The sequence below is a fragment of the Capsicum annuum genome, chromosome 10 (assembly GCF_002878395.1).
Source record: "Capsicum annuum cultivar UCD-10X-F1 chromosome 10, UCD10Xv1.1, whole genome shotgun sequence".
In the NCBI taxonomy this organism is placed as follows: Eukaryota; Viridiplantae; Streptophyta; class Magnoliopsida; order Solanales; family Solanaceae; genus Capsicum; species Capsicum annuum.
Genome location: NC_061120.1, coordinates 56,061,970 through 56,078,948, shown reverse-complemented (window position 1 = coordinate 56,078,948; position 16,979 = coordinate 56,061,970). Strand labels below are relative to the sequence as shown.

General features: G+C 34.0%; 1 long non-coding RNA gene across 3 annotated transcripts; it reads left to right on the top strand.

Moving 5' to 3' along the window:
- The first annotated feature begins 34 nt into the window (after positions 1 to 34).
- Positions 35 to 12,922, top strand: LOC107845567. Of its 3 annotated transcripts, none has more exons than XR_001666887.2 (3): positions 35 to 611; positions 8,651 to 9,865; positions 12,311 to 12,922. It is a non-coding gene; the product is annotated as an uncharacterized LOC107845567 (long non-coding RNA). The 3 variants fall into 3 exon arrangements; XR_007045663.1 differs by having other exon boundaries at positions 40 to 611; positions 9,639 to 9,865; XR_007045662.1 differs by lacking the exon at positions 35 to 611 and having other exon boundaries at positions 3,129 to 9,865.
- The last annotated feature ends 4,057 nt before the right edge of the window (positions 12,923 to 16,979 follow it).

Sequence of the window (16,979 nt, the reverse complement as noted above, 5' to 3'; positions counted from 1 at the left end):
CTTTTAATAAAAAGTCTAGTGTTATTAATATTTTTTAATAATATTTCTAAGACTAGCTATTTAACTTATTAGTATTTTGTTAGTTTCAAATAGATTTTATTATTTTTATTTTATTTAAAATATTTAAAAAATAAAAAAAATAAACCTAACTTTCCCATTACCTCCAACATTCCCCTAACTTTCCCATTACCTCTAACATTTCCCTAACTTTCCCATCATCTCCCAAACCTAACTTCCCAACCACACAAACACACATGCACTTAACCTAACTTCTGCACTACACACATACACACTCTCTATATAAACACACTCATAAAATACTAGAAAGAGGGGGACATATACACGGATACTGAGAAAATCTATGGGGGAAATAAACACATTACAGAAAAAAAAACATTCAATACTACAAACTACACCCTATTATAATAATCCTTATACTCCCAAACATATATCAAAAAAAATAAAGTCTAACAAACAATTCTCAGCCATCTCACTTTCATAAATAAAAAAAATATAACAATTAATTAATCCCTTCGAGTTTTGAGGTTTCATTTCCGTTCCGAGTTCGTGGTTCCTTCGTTCCTCTTATTGTAAATTAATTTTCGCAAGAGGTAACTTCTTATCTCTCTTGTATAATTTACTATTGTAATTGTACAAAACTTGATTTTAATATTACGAAGTTTCCTCTTGTTTTTGTATTTGTTCGGTTTATTTTTCTTTGACATGATAATATAAAGTATGTTAGAATATTTTGGTTTTTGTTAGATTTAGTACAAAATTCCGTAACATTTCATACTCTATTGTATGTTAACTAATTATCGGACACGTTGTTATTTTCATATTTTGAAGCCTTAGTTATGATACATGTCTAGGTTGGAACAGCGACGCCATTCACCATATGTGAGAAATATTAATATTATAGTTTTTCTTATTTAGATGCTAAATCATTATCCTAAAGTTAATGAAAGAGTTTATTATCTTTTTTTAAAAAAAATTTTGCCCTTATCAAATGCAATGAACAAACGAAAAAAAAAAGATACAGTAGTCTATTAAATTTATAATATTTTTAACAACCATATGAGTTGGTTCTACTGTGTTGACACGGTTAGGCATTTGAAAATTAACATATTGCATGGAAATTGTGGACAGTGGAGTAGTTAAATGTTAATAAAAAATATATATAATTACGGGGTAATGATTTCTACTAGTGATATATTTTCTTTTTATAAAAAAAATATAAAAGAAAAATAACTCGACCACTAGGTTCATTAAATTCCAGAAAAAATTTGATGCATCTTGAGTCACTAATCATTTCTTTGGTCAACATTCTTGATCAGCCTGAATTGATACAGGAAACAGTTACACATACAATGACATGTAAAAAGGTCATTTTGTTATTTAAATGTAAAGTGAGTTTTGGATTCAAGTATGGTGTAAATATTTAGAACCATAAGTTTGAAATTAGAATTTGCTTTACTGGATGTGATAACTAATTTTCTTCTATAACCTTGCATGGAGGTTTCATTTCTAATCCATTTGCATTAAATGTGATCAGTATTAGTTTTCTAATGAATGAATGAGTGTTTGAATCATAGTGGAGTCAAGGTTCTAATGAGTCATGGTATCTTGGTGTCTCAAAATTAATTAACACCTATGCCTTTAATTATTAATATAAGGTAAAATAAAATGGGTTGCAGACTTATTCAAGACCCATCATATCTGATAAATTAAAAGAGAAGAAAAACCTATTGTAAGGGAATGAACTTGTAAAATAATGAGTTATGTTCTTATCTTATAAATAATTAATAATTTAATATACAAGTGAAAACTAACGATGAAGTTGGAAAGCTCTGCTTCCGATCATTCATTATAATAAAATTTAACTTACTATTTGAAGCCAATTTAGTTGGGTTGGACAGATTCTAAACCTATTAGATGCTTACTTAGAATTGGGGAAAATAGAAACGATCCATAAATGTCTCAAAGGCACGAGAGATATATCCAAACCCGTGGCATGATCGAAAAGCGCTGCTGCCGGTAAGCCACACATTAATATAATTAAAAAATTTAAAAATAAATAAAAGCAGAATAGAAATAAATTTTATGATAACAAAAGTTACAAATATCTAAAAGATTAATTTAAGCCATACACAAGTCATCAAAGCGACCGTGCTAAAACCACGGGACTCGAGGGGTGTCTCACACCTTTCCCTCGATCAATAGAAATACTTATCTGGATTTCTATATTGCAGACCAAAATTTAGATTCATTTCGTTTTGAATAGGGATTCAATAAGGTGACTTGGAACACCCAAACTCAATTCCAAGTGGCGACTCTATATAATAAATAATCCCTTTTTAAAACGTCACTTTAATTAGAAAAACCTATTTTCTCTAAAACTAACTCCCTAGCGGGGTTGTGACGGTAAAAAATAGGGGTGTGACACTCCCCTATATACCCAGTACATTCCCAAGTACTGATCCATATATACTTCTATGTGCTATATTGTCTTATAATATAGATTCAGGTGCTCAGTCCCAGCCTCGTCAGTGATTCCCGAGTACCTTTGTCTATATTTCTACAGTGGTGAGTCCTCATGTTTTGAGGATCTATCTTTAGACATTTCAGTATTCGAGTGTTTATGTTATTTCTTTCAGTTCAGTTTGAAACAGTTGGGGCCCTATCCTAATGGCTCTTAAGTTCATGGAGTAGTGGAGGCTTTGTCAGACTAGTTATTAGACTGTGGTTATGTTGAGATTTCCAATTTTATGGTCGTTTAGACCGAGTATTACATTTGTATTTCCTTTCATTTCATATGACAATGCTAGTATTTTGTATATTCCTTCTTGAATGAGTTATTATGAGAAGTGATAGGCTCAAAGGATTAGCTTAGGGCTACTTTTTTCCCTAAGCACTGTGTGAAGTCCCGATAGGTGATTTTGGGTCATTACAATTAAGATGAATGTAATATTTGGGTTCAGAGTAGTTCTGAGTCTTACCTAGTTTCAGAAGTGAAGGAGAAGTGGGACATGGATTCTACTTTGGTCAAACTGAAAGAATTAGTTAAAGACTAAAAAGTAGAGGTTTTCTCCTAATGGAGCGATGGCGTGTTGAGATACCAGGGTAGATTATGTGTCCCTTGTACGGATGATCTGAAATAGAGAATTATGGCTGAAGCATATTATTCTATTCATCTCAGTGCTACCAAGATATATCGCGATTTGCGGGAAATTTATTGGTGGAGTGGTATGAATAAGGATATAGCATATTTTGTAGAAAAGTGTTCACTTTGTCAACAGGTTAAGGTAGAGCACCAAAGACCTAGTAGCACGTTATAAGAGTTCTATTTTCCCACTTGGAAGTGGGAAGAGGTGAATATATATTTTGTGACTGGTTTACCCGAATTGCCTCGTCATTATGATTCGAATAGGTTAGTATAGACAGATTGACTAAGTCAGTTCATTTCTTGCCAGTTCACACGTCTTATACAACTGAAGACTATGCAATGTTGTATATCTAAGAGTTAGTCAGATTTCATAGAGTTCCATTGTCTATTATTTTGAATAGGGGTACTCAGTTTACTTCCTAGTTTTGGAGAGCATTTTAGAAGGGTCTTGGCACCCAAATCCATCTTAGTTCACCTTTCTACCCTTAGACAGATAGTCAAGCAGAGAGGACCATCCAAACTCTAGAGGATAGGTTAATGACGTGTGCTCTTGATTTTATAGGTAGTTGGGATGAGCATTTGCCATTTATTGAGTATTTTTATAATAATAGTTACCATTCTAGTATTCGGATGGACCAGTTTCAGGCTATGTATGGGATAAGATATACGTCCCCCATATGTTGGTTTGAAGTGGGTAAGGCCAGTTTGCTTGGTCCTAATGCAGTATATGAAGCTATGAAGAAAGTCAAGTTAATTAGAGAAAGATTGAAAATAACCCAGATTCATCAGAAATTGTATGTGGATATAAGGAAGAGATCTTGAATTTGAAGTTAGTGATTTAGTGTATCTGAAGATTTCACCTATGAAAGGGGTGAAGATATTTGACAAGAAGGGAAAGCTCAGTCCCTGGTATGTTGGCCCTTATAAAATTTTGAGTCGTGTTGGGAAAGTAGATTATGAGATTCAGTTTCCCATAGATTTCTCAATAGTTCATCCTGTATTCCACGTCTCTATGCTTAAGACGTGCATCGGTGACCACCATTGTAATTCCTTTAGAAAGCTCAAAAATTCAGAACAACTTTTCATATGAAGAGATTCCAGTTGAGATTTTAGATCATCAGATTCGTAGACTAAGGAACAAAGAAGTTCCCTTGGTCAAAGTTATTTGGAAAAATGAGTCGGTTGAGGGGGCTACTTGGGAAGCAGAAATAGATATGTGAGCCAAGTTCCCTCACCTTTTCTCTGCAAACTAAAATGTAGCCGAAGGTAATACTCTTTCTTGATTCAGGTCCTTTCTAATAAGATATTCACCAATATAGTTTTCCTCATGTAAGTTCATTCGCTCACCGAGTTACTCAGAAGCTCAGAATGATTTAGATTTAGTTGTATAGTTCATTTCAGTTATGCATGCTCTCTTATATTCTCATATTTCTGAGAAATTTCAACTTAACTAGCCATATTCGAGGATGAATGTTTCTAAGGAGGAGATATTATAATACCCCATACTTTTTCTAGCTAGAATCTATCCCTAAGATGTTATGGGATAGATTACAAGATGAATATTTTTTAATTTGTGTGGAATTCTTTAGATTTGAACTTTTCATGGTGTAGGAAATCTAATAATCTTTTCAATGATATAATATTCGCCTAAATTCAATAAGTGGGTAAGAATTTATTGCTATTTTAAGTTCCAGTCACAAAACATCATCATTTGGACCCTTAGCACATCGCAGAGCAGTGTTAATTCCTAAGTGTCAATTTCCAGTAGCCCTTCACGATATTGGCGCATCGCGGACAAAGACAAATTCCCAATTGTCCAATTCCAGTAAAGGACTGCGATATTAACGTGTCACACCAAGTGTGCAGGTCCTATCTAAGGTCGAAATACGATACCACTGCATCGCATCACCAACCATTATCCCAGTTGGCATTTTCTAGTGGTTTGGCAAGATAGTGGCCCGTCGCACCAAGGCCAAAAATTGGGACCCCAGTTTAGTTTTCTAGTTTTGGTTATGAGTTAAAGTGGGGTATTTTAGACTTTTCCCCATCCCCCAATCTATCCAAACACATGATTAAAACCTTTTAAAAGCATTATATTCAAGTTTCATCAGAATTACTCTCATCCAAAACCTTAGGCTTCAACATTCATCTCCGAGAAACTCAGGAATCCACCATCCTTTTTCCAGATTGTTTCAAGATTTAAGATCCCTAGACTAAGATATTCAAGAATCTTTGTTCAAGAGTACAAATAGTATCTCAAAAAGAAATCTTATTCATTTAGTTCATCATTTAAGTTATGTGGGGTTCGGACAAGGACAATCCTTTCTTCCTTGTGCCCAAAAACTTGATTTTTATTAAAGATCACATGATTTGCAAGTTAGGATTGATACCCAATTCTTATTATTTTTCGTTTATGAAATTATTGTGTTATTTAAGGCTTCAATTGCAAAAGATTTACATATATCCATCTTTGAAATCATAAGATTTATATTATGAGTTATTTTCCACTATTTTGATTGATATTGTTGATAGCTTCTAAGATAATTGTTGGGCATGAAGTTTAAATATGATTTTTATGCATCAAAGCTTTATACTTTGAGTCCTAAACTACAAGTATTGAGTTTACAAGGGGATTATGATCTCAAGTTTTATTGACATGTTTTGATAAGTGCTTTCAAGAGCAAAGATTGGTCCTTTGAAACTAAGCTAAGACAAAGAATCAACATTTTTCACATAGTTTGAGTTTTAAAGAAGAGAAGCATAATCAGTTTTAATTATAAACCCTTATGCTATTATAAGGTGAATTACCTAAAGTTCTGAGCATAGGATGGAAGTAGTATTTGCACTGAGTTGGGTATGATTCCAAGGTCTCATTTCCTAAAACAAAGTGCCACCGTAGGACTAAGATTATTTCCACTTATGCGTGGATGACTACAATTGTGATCACTCAAGTTAAGGTTATATTCCGATAGTAAGGGTAGAACAACTCTCCCTAATGTGGACAATACGTTGGACTCCACTCAAATAGTTTATGTCAGTTAGAAGAAACTCCCAAGCCCAAAGTCTCTAAGTCCCAAAGCTTCTAAGTTTCAAAAGAAAAGAATGATAGAAAATCTTTTATAAGTCTTAAGTGTTTTGACTCACTAGATTTACAAGTATGATTAGTTATACATGATTTTATATATCGATATTTTGTCATAATCAAGCTTATATGAGTCATATACATCTACATGCATTTACTTTCTAATTATGATGATGTTTACTTGTGTGTTACACCTCTATATACTCAGTATATCCTCGAAGTGTTAATCTACATATATGTCTATGTGCTACAATGTCTTATAATGTAGATTTAGGTGCTTTGTATCAATAGTGTGAGTAGTTCGAGCATCTTTCTACATTCCCACAGTTGGTGAGTTCTCATGATTAAAGGGCCTTCTTCTACAAATTTCCTTCTTTTATAGTGCTTGAGTAATTTTTTTCAGTTTAGTCCGAGTCAGTTGGGGGTCTGTCCTAGTGGCTCTCTAGTTCTTTATTAGTAGTAGAGGCTTGTCAGAAAATGAGTTTATTTATAGGCTTTTAGTATTTGTTTTTCAGACCTTAACTATAGTTTATTCAATTTAGTTTTGGTATAATTCAGTATTATTTCTTGGTTAGATTATCTTGAAGTAAGGTTCAGACTTAGTAGCAGGCTGAAAGGGTTAGCTTGATGCTACTAGTAGCTTTGAGCATCGTGTGACATCTCGGGATCAGATTTTGGGGCATTACACTACCCGAGAGTTCCAAGTGACACACATGGTCTGCATAAGAATGCATATGGATCCTTGTGTAACTTATGGGCCGACCCAACAATGCATAGTGGGCTTTAGAATGTTAAAGGGCTGCTTTGAAATATAATTCTTATTAAGGGTGTTTTAGTAATTTTACCCTACTATGTAGTAGACTATAAATAGCAACTTATTAAGTTTATTTCCTATTAGCTTATTATTAACATTGAATGAACTTTCTCTTTTAAGATAGTGTAGTGTACCTAGGGCAAGCATAGAATCACTTGTATTGAATTTTTGCATATAAATAGGGGTTCTTGAGGAGAATTGATTTCCCTCTTAGGTTCTCTTAATAACTTGGTGTTTGATTATACATGTTTTAGGGGTCTTTGAGTTTGATGGACTTTTAGGTTCTTACTTTTCTTGTAGGTTCTTACTTTTTTGTAGCTTCTTATGTCAAGTTATATATCTTTACTTTTCTTGCTATATTGAATTTTGTTTTGTGTAAGCTTGTATTTTTTGAGATTTTGTTTGGTTAGTCTTCATCTCACCTAGGTCGATTCTATATCATTTGGTATTAGAGCAAGTTTTGATTTCATTCCTACAAAATCAATCTTGGGTTGTTATCTAGATAATCAACAAAAAAATGATAAAAAGAGAAAAAGCTACAGTTCATGTTTTGGCCTTTCTTGAATTTTTGAGTTTTAGATTTCTGTGTCTTCTTGTTTTCCTAGTGTTTGATCTTGATTCCCTAACACTAAAAGTGTCTAGATCTAGAATTTGAGATATTTCTGGTTGATTTGATTCATCCGTCATTGTTGAGCTTGACTTGAAGAAACTTGAAGGTGGATTTCAAATTTTGGAAGGGTTTGGTTGAGAATTTATGCTTGAAATCGTGATATTGGTGTTTTGGAGTTCAACATATGCTTGAAAAATATAAAAATTATCAATTTTGAGGTCATATGCTTAAGGGTTACTTTTTAATGTTCTTGGTGTTCTCTTCATAATCTTCATATATTGTTGAAGAAGAATATTCAAAAAGTGATTGTTTGATCATAAAAGTAGGTGAGAGAGAGTGTGGTACTTGTTTGATCAAGCGATATTCCAAAGGATATTCCAAGTCATCAAAAGGAAGAAATAGTCCAAAATCATAAAAAGGGAATATCCTCAAAAGAAGAGGACAAGGGAAAGTACAAGGAGGGAACCACAAAGAAATTCAAAGGCTCCTTTTCATTGAATTTTCAGCCACAAAAATCGATTACCACACTCCAAAAGTTTAAGATTGATTGAAGTTTAAATTGGAAATAAGAAATTCCTAAACGACAACCAACCAATTAGAAGATGCCATGTCATCAACCATCAAAAATAACCTTATGCTTGATTCTAATGTTAGTTAGCAACTAGTAATCACCTACTTAGTTGTGAAATTGTTGTTTGTATCCTTTTTTTTGTGTCATCTTTCTTTGTTTGCTTTTTTTTTTTTTCATTTTTGATTCATTATAGTTTCTTGGTTCAAGCTCGAATGATATTTTTTTTTGAGTTCTTCAAACGAAAACCAATTTTGGGCAAGAGTAGAAATCATCCCTCAACTCTTCATGGATTACAAGACAACATTAAACACTTGTGAATCCAAATGTGAGGTAATCAAAGGTGTGAGAGTGTTCTTAGGATACTTTTGAGCTAACTAGTTTGTTGTTTTTGTTGTTGTCTATTTTAGGTATAATTGTAATGGATGGAGAAACATCAAAAGCCATGGATAGTGATGCTAATAATACTATCTTTGCCACTTTTGAAGATATCAACGAAACTCTTGAAAAGATATGCAAAATGATTAATCCACCAAATCCAATTCCTTCATTCCAAGCTCCACTTAACCAAATGCCTCAACCTCTACCAAATCCAATTTCCCCATTCCAAGCTCCAATTAACCAAAACCAACCCATCCATGTAGAGGAAGATGGTAGTGAGAAGAAATTGGAGTTAGATTAGAGTCTCTCTTATTCATTGAGGCACATAGTGTGGAAGCCTTTGAAAGAGGAACTTTATGAAGGAAAAAACCTTTTTGATAAAAGGTTTTATATGATGAAGAATGTACGTTCCTTAGCCATTGATGGGAAGAAAAAAATTAATATTGTGTATTATAACTTTGTTGATCTCATGGATCTTCCCACACAAAGTCATCACAAACCATACAAACTCCAATAAAATTATGAGGTTGAATCTAATACGGTCACCAAGAAAACTGTTGTTGATTTTATAGTGTGCAAGTATCGAGATAAAGTGCTATGTGATTTAATCCCTTGCGAGCTTGTCATTTGTTGCTTAGTAAGACATGGGAGGATGCAAGGTCAATTCAATACTAAGGGAAGTCCAACTAATATGTACTTGTATTTGGGGCAAAAAAACACTATCTTGATCCAATGACAACCGAGCAACTGAGTAAAGAATGTGAGATCATGAGGGGATTTCGGAAAGTAGTAAAGATGGAGGAAGTTTTGAAGAGGGAGATGGAATTAACCCTTGAAAAAGGGAACAACAACATGGCTCACGAACAATAAGAAATGACTAAGATTGACGATCCAAGTGGTTGCTTGAAAAGTGTGGACAATGAATACCTAGTTTTGGGACTTGTCTGAACAAGTTCCTTGTTGCCTACTAACAATGATACTATCATTTTACGTTTTATCAACTAATCTTTTGTACAGGTACAAGAATGTATAGTTCCAAAGGAGGATACAATAAAAGTTCCTTACGAACACATGCTGGATGATCTAACAGATCTCTCACCTAAGAATCCCAACTTTGGTAAAAAAGATGAATAGATGATCCAAGGAAGAAGTCTTGAAAAACTCTCTTGTGATAAGAGCTTCCCTAAGGAGCAGGTGGGCTTCCATTATTCACACCAATGTAAAGGTCATACATCAGCTACAAGGTAATAATTCTATCTCCTACACTCTTATCAACTTAGAATATTATTATAGGGCTAATGGTAGCCAAGTGGATGTATTTCGTGGTTTTCCTAAAAGTGAATTGTATGAGTCTTTCCTTTTTGATACTCTTAGTATTGCTAGGTTGAATGAAGATAAAATACTTTTTGTAAGTATGCAAGCACAAGTTGAGCCTATAAATGTCAAAATTAATTCTTCTTAAAAGAATGATTTGTGTTCGGCTAGTTCTAGCACTTATAACAGGAATAAGGTCAAATTCTCTTAAAGCAAGATGTCTTTTTTGACAATTGTGAGATCTCTTATTGTATGAAAACTAGTGAAGTGCAAGATAATGTGTTTAAAAGGAAGATGGTATGCCTAAGATTCACTTGTAACCCTATTTCTTTAAATCCATTAAGAGTATATGGTTTATTGAAGATTGTGTTAACCATCCAATTCTTAAAAGTGATCTTCTACTTTTGGAAAACAATAAGCAACTGGGTGATGATTACCTTGATTAGCTTGATGTTTAAGAAACCCAATTAGTTATTGTTCTTTGTAAAATAATTTTTATTATGATACTTTGTATGACACCCCACCCTTTCTGGATAAATATGGGGATGCATTGCATGACCTATATGACAGCTTGAGTTGTGGTCCCTTTGATGATAATGGTGGTTTGTTTCTACTTGAGGATTGTTTTTTTGAAAGGGAAGGTGATATTTTCTTAGCAATTCCATCAACTTATTCTTTGTATTTTTTGTATATTTAGCGTACTCATGGTGATGAACTTGAAACTAGTGAGTACATGCATGAGGACACTATAGTTGAAGTTGACTTGTGTGACCCCTTTTTCTACCCTCTTCTTTCTGTTGATATTACTAATGGTTGTATAAAGGGTATGCCTAATTTTTGTAATGGCAACATAAGGTAAATAGAGTATGTCCTTGACCCATATACTCAGCTACTTCTCTTATTTGACCTCGATGACCTAGTGGGATGTGGAAGTTGATACATATCTACCTTGATGCTTGGTCAAAATGACAAGAAATGTTTGATTGTGAATGTTTGTATCCTACACTATGATGGAAAGTCTTTCTTGTAAATTTACAAACCACTTGATAAACCCAAGTTGTGCATGAGGGGAATTTCCAGCAATGTTATCACTAAAGAAAGAGAGTAATAAAAGGAACCAAGAGAGTTCACCCTTGAGTTTTTCAATTCTTTAGCAATATATCACAAATTGTAGGTCAAGGAGAGAGTTACCATTCTTTTTGACTTGGTTGTGATGGGAGGACTTATTCTCAAAGGCGGCCTCATGATTAAGGACCCTAGGGTAATTTTGTCATTGCCACTTTGTGATATTACTTATGTATTTGCATCCATATTTGACACACTTGAGATTAAGTTATTTGGAACATAACTTATGGATGACAAGTTAAATTCTTGTTTATGGAAGAATCCAAGTATGTTAAAGACTTCTTGTCACCTTTGTAAAGTTAACCAACTTGAAGTATCTTGTGGGACTCTTGGGAGAATTCTTACCATCATTAGTAGAGGGAAAAAAAGTTCTTTGGAGAACTACTTGTCTAGGAATAGTTTATTTCATAGTAGGTTCTCTATTCTCTCTAATTCAATGGTTCCATTAATAAAACTCCTTCCCTCGAGAAATTATCTGCTATGCGCTTTCAATGTCTCTTTCTCTTTTTTTTGTGTTCCTATTTGTGAATATATCTTTGATAAGAATACTGTCCAAAGTATCTTTCTCTATTGCCTTTATGCATATGATACTGTTCATGATCATGTTGAATCGATATCATATGTTCTAATGAATTGATTTGAAAGGAAATTCATGGTGTGCCTAAATGATTTGACTCAATCCTTGGGTGTTTTTTATGTTAAAACAATAGAGGCCAAAGGAATCCTTTTAGATAATAGCACCTTGGTGGAGACTTCCATGTTTAATTTATTTCTATACTAGCTCTTTGATTATGACGATGTCCATGCTAGTCTTTGATTTACCCTTTTTAGAGAAAGGAAGTTTCTTAGATATTGCAATAGGTTGAGTAATAATGCTACAAGGATCACTCTGGTTATTGACTCCATAAAACCCTTCTGGAATTGTGATCTATTCGAGACAACACTCTTGATTTGGTCCCTTAAAGAGATAGGTAAATAATTGTGCCTTTTGGATTTTAAGAAGAAGGTATTCTTAACTTTGGGGGTTGTTGATGCCATTTTGACCATTTTAATTTCATTATATCTTGGATATTTTTATAGCTACTTCCTTTGTTGCATTTGTACTAAGCTTTTCAAGAGTAAAACAAAGGATTCATAGTTATATTTCAAGTGTGTACCACCTTGGAATGATGATGTTATTTGTTGTACTAACCCTAACCCTTATTCCATAAGGATATTATGATTGTTTATCCTATATTTGGTTTTGCAAGGTATTGATTAAAGGTTGAATCCTTTTTAAGAAAGGGAGGATGATACGAGCTAAATGACCATCATAGCTTTTGATTACATCATGCAAGGCCAGCACGTGAAGAATTCAATTGTGGTCACATTAAGGGTATGAGAACATGCATGGGGGACCTATTTTCAGCCCACAATAGAGCAATTTTATGTGTGGAAGGTTGCTTGGGAGCTTGCCTTGATGCCTACCTAAGAGTTTTAAGTGACACACATGGGCTACCCTACGAATGCATATGCATCCTTGTGTCACATATGGGATGACCCACTAATGTATAGTGGGATTTGGAGTGTTAACGGGCAACTTTGGAGTGTAATTCTCATTAAGATTGTTTTAGTAAACCCCTTGATGTTGTATACTATAAATAGCCACTTATTAGGTTTATTTTTCATTAGCTTATTATTGAAATTGAGTGAACTTTTCTTTTATGAGAGAGTGTAGTGTAACTAGGGCAAGTGTGGAATCAGTTGTACTAAATTTTGTCTTAGAAATGGGGGTTCTTAAGGAGAATTTGTTTTTGTCTTTGGTTCACGTAAGAACTTGGTGTTTGATTCAATATATTATAGGGTTCTTTGAGTTTGATACACTCTTAGGTTCTTACTTCTTTGTAGCTTCTTATGTCAGGTTATCTATCTTTACTTTTCTTTTTATGTTGAATTCATTTTTCTCTTAGCTTGCATTATTTGAGTTTTTTGTTTTCCTTACTCAACATCTTTTATAAAATTCCTAAGAGAATGTTTTTACTTATTGTTGAACTTTCATTGGAACTATTGCATGCTATGATTTTTTAATGAAACCCTAAACGAATTTTTATGGTTTATCATGGTTTAATTGGTTTTAATGGTATAAATGGTTTAAAGGTTTTGGAATGATTTTAAATGGTATGAATGGTGTAAATATTTTGGAGTGGTTAAATTTTAAATCCTTGATGGCTATTAAATTAATTTGAATAAAAACTTTGCGGGGTATATGGGAATCTCCAAGTGAGTGAATTAATGAAATTGGTTTGAATGTTGAATGTATTGTGAGGTACGAGAGAATTACCCAAACAAAACTTAATAATTAAATACTTGTGAGGTATAAGGGAATCCCCCAACTGATCATAATAATGATGTACTTACGGGGTGCATGGGAATCCCCCAAGTAAACTAAATAATGTAAAAAATAGGGTACATTTGAATCCCTTAAGGTTTGCTTAGGACATTACGTGCAAGCTGTAGTCGGTATAAAAATATCACTTGTAATAGCCTTTATTGAAAATTGATGAAATAATAGTTTGGTTGGATGGTAATTGTTTTAATTTGGTAATAATGGTGGGGTGTGATAGCTAACCGTGAAGGTTGGAGTCCAAGTGACGAACACTAGAAACTCATTTTTTTTTGACATGGGATAGGTCATGATTACCTCATATATGATAAGTTTCGGTTACACGATAATCCCTTAAGTACATTTGTACATATGTATCATAGAGAAAGAAGGGTACTTGGGAATCTCTTACTTCTATGGTATCTTCGGTTCATACGGCTACACGTATTGGGGCTCGTTCAGTGGGTTACACTGGACACATATAACCCATCCATGGTTCTGTGATGGTTAAGCTTCATATACCTAAGTTAATTACTCTAAATTAATGCTAAATCCTTTTCCCTTTCCCGGCATGGTTATATATTTATACATGTAATATTGTTTCTACGCATTTGGTTTGTTCACTTTGTTTTAGAGGTTTGCATTATTTTATCTTAGGTGCATGCTATCTTTCACTGGCTAAGCCATCTTTGGGAGGCTGAATCCCTATGCAATGTAGGAATCGGCCATACTACTCCTCCTTCTTAGTGATTGGATTCGAGGATAATTAGTGTTACTTGAAGTGATGAGCTTTCATAGTTCTGAAAGCATCTTTTTAACCTCATGGATCTCTATAGATACTTTTGTTTTCTCATAGACTTTAAGTTTTTGGCTATGGCCAGGGGCATGTCTAAACTTAATACTCTTTTTATGGACAACTGTTGACTTAGGTATGGATTGATTATGTTATATATATTTACATTATATTATCGTCATAGTTTTAGCTTATGATTTGGGCTTGGTTATAGGTTTAGTTATTGGATGGTTTAACTTGTTGGGGTGGTCATGGTTATAGACCTATCCCAAAGTTTGGGATCATACATTATACTATCTTGTCATATGTATAGAGTTCATCCAACTCAGGGTACAAGAGGTTTGGTTGACTTGGTTATTAGAGATGGTCTCTGGTCCTGGTTAGACTAGAGATTGCCCATTATGACAAGGCCCTAGTTCAGGTCCTGTCATGTTGTTATCAGAACCATGGTTTTGGTCTTATGTGGTGTTCACAAAGTTATGACAACTAGAGTATTTCATATTGTTGTGTTATGTAGAATACGTATAATCAAGAGGCTAAGCAACATTTAAGAATGTTTCACTCTCTTGTTGCTATATGTTTGGGCTATAGAGTCTAAGGTCTTGAACTCTTCTCTTAATCTCTTTTGGTTTAATTTTTAGATCATGTCCTTTCAGTGGTTTAAAGTTTGTGGAAACTCACATGTCTCACATGAGGATGACATGGATAGATCTATTCTAAATCATGGGGCACAGACCCAATCAAGGGTTACAATTTGTGGTTTTCCCGTGGAGTCCCACCAGTCTCCACTTATCCTATTTTGAAAGTTGACCCTCATGCTCACTTACATCAAAGAGAGTTTACCAATTTCAAGTTACATTATTTTATTATACAGTTAGTCCAGATTGTAACAACTATATCACTCCAGTCCAATCCAATTGGTATGGGGGAGAATAAGGCATGGTTTGGAAATATGTAGGGTAAGAGGTCTTGTTTTCTGGATAAAAGAGATGCCAAAATAATGGTGATAAGTCATCCAAGAGGAAGAGTTGGGTGGGTCCTAACTCGTGTTTTATGGCTTTTCCTCCATACCCTAATCCATTATGAGGTAGACATTTTTAGATTGGTAATTCTTCTAGGGCCAAAGGTGCCATATCTTGGGCCAGTGGGACCCAATCCACCACCCTTTTTGTAGATTTTATGGTCAGTTGCACCATGGTTATTGGGATTAAGGGATGAATTGGTGTTTTAGTTGCAATTAACTGGGTCACATGTAATGAAAGTATCCTATAATGATTGTCGCTAAGCAAATAGGGTATCGATTGACACTTCTCTAACTCTTACACCAAGGGATGTTGCTTTAAGTTCTAACATTGATTGAGATCATCTCAATGACTTCACTATCCCTTAGGATTCTAAGACATATTCTGATGCTGACACTGATATGTTAGAAAAAACTCTTTTTTGTGATGTGTGTACGGTTTAAATTATTTCGGGTACCCTCACTCTTTGTGACCTCATTTGTGGTTGTGTATTTTGTTTTTGGTCTGATGGTTGTTTTGGATTCTTTTCTTTTTATTTCTACCCTACTAGGTGACTCCATAATTTCTAAAAGAGTCTATGGGTGTATGTGGTATCTCTTAGTCTTAGTGGATTAGCTTAACTCGGATATGGTGGATTTTGATGTCATTTGAGGGATGGATTAATTATAATTATGCTATGTATTATTAGATTATCGGATCCATAAGGTTGTCATTAGACTACATGGTGAGTCAGTTAAGGAATAGGAGGATGGTTTCATTCCTTAAATATTAAGGTAAAGGTTACATGATATCATAGAACTCGTAGGTTGGTGTCCAAGAGGTTTTTCTACCATTTAGTCTGGGTTTAAGGTTCTAATTCAGAATGTCTTTTTGTTTACTCAATTTTGGAGGTGCGTGAATTCCCTGAGGTATTATTGACAACTCACATGGTGTCTTTATAATATAAAAGTTGGTTTGGGATCGGTCTGGTTTTGAAAACTTTCCCAATTTCTATTTTTTCTTTATAGAATGGATGTGGTTGAGTTCATGGAGTGTAAGGGGAAAATTAATGGATCTCTTAGATAAAGGTTTCATTAGTTCTAGTGTTGCATACTTTCTTGTGGAGCTTATGCCTAAGGTTCACATTTTGCATTCGCCTTGTTCATTATGTATAAGTCTTGACTTTAGATTACATTACCTATGATATATGTTGTTGTGTTTCTCTTGGTGTCCAATCCTAAGGACTGCTTTTATGGTATAGTTATTCCAGGGTGATTCTTCATTATTGTTTATGTGGTTTCTATGAAGTACTTAGTGCCTATGATGTCAGGTCTTATTTCTAGGGTCTTACAATTTTGGCATGGATAATTCTCACAATTTGATTCCTTAATGACCCTTCATATAATTAGGGTGGTAGTATCTTGGAAAGCATGGTAGTGTTTAGAAAAGGAGGAATATAGAAGTCCCTAAGTATGGGAGAGTCTAGGGTGGCTACTAGAGTTAAGGTTTTGGAGGGAGATGTAAGGTTGTTGTCATGAAATATGGTTGGGAAAAGGATTGGTGGTGAAAATCTTTGTGAAAGTTTTAAGGGGTGCTAGATATTTTGAAGTATAGATAATGCCACGATTACATAGGCGGTAGACTTAAATGTTGTGATTGGTAGATATACCAATGATTGTGTTGGGTACTTAAGAGGCTTGGGAAGGCATGATTTATGAATTGTTTTCAATGCATAATTATTTTATGGTTTTGGGTTTTCAAAT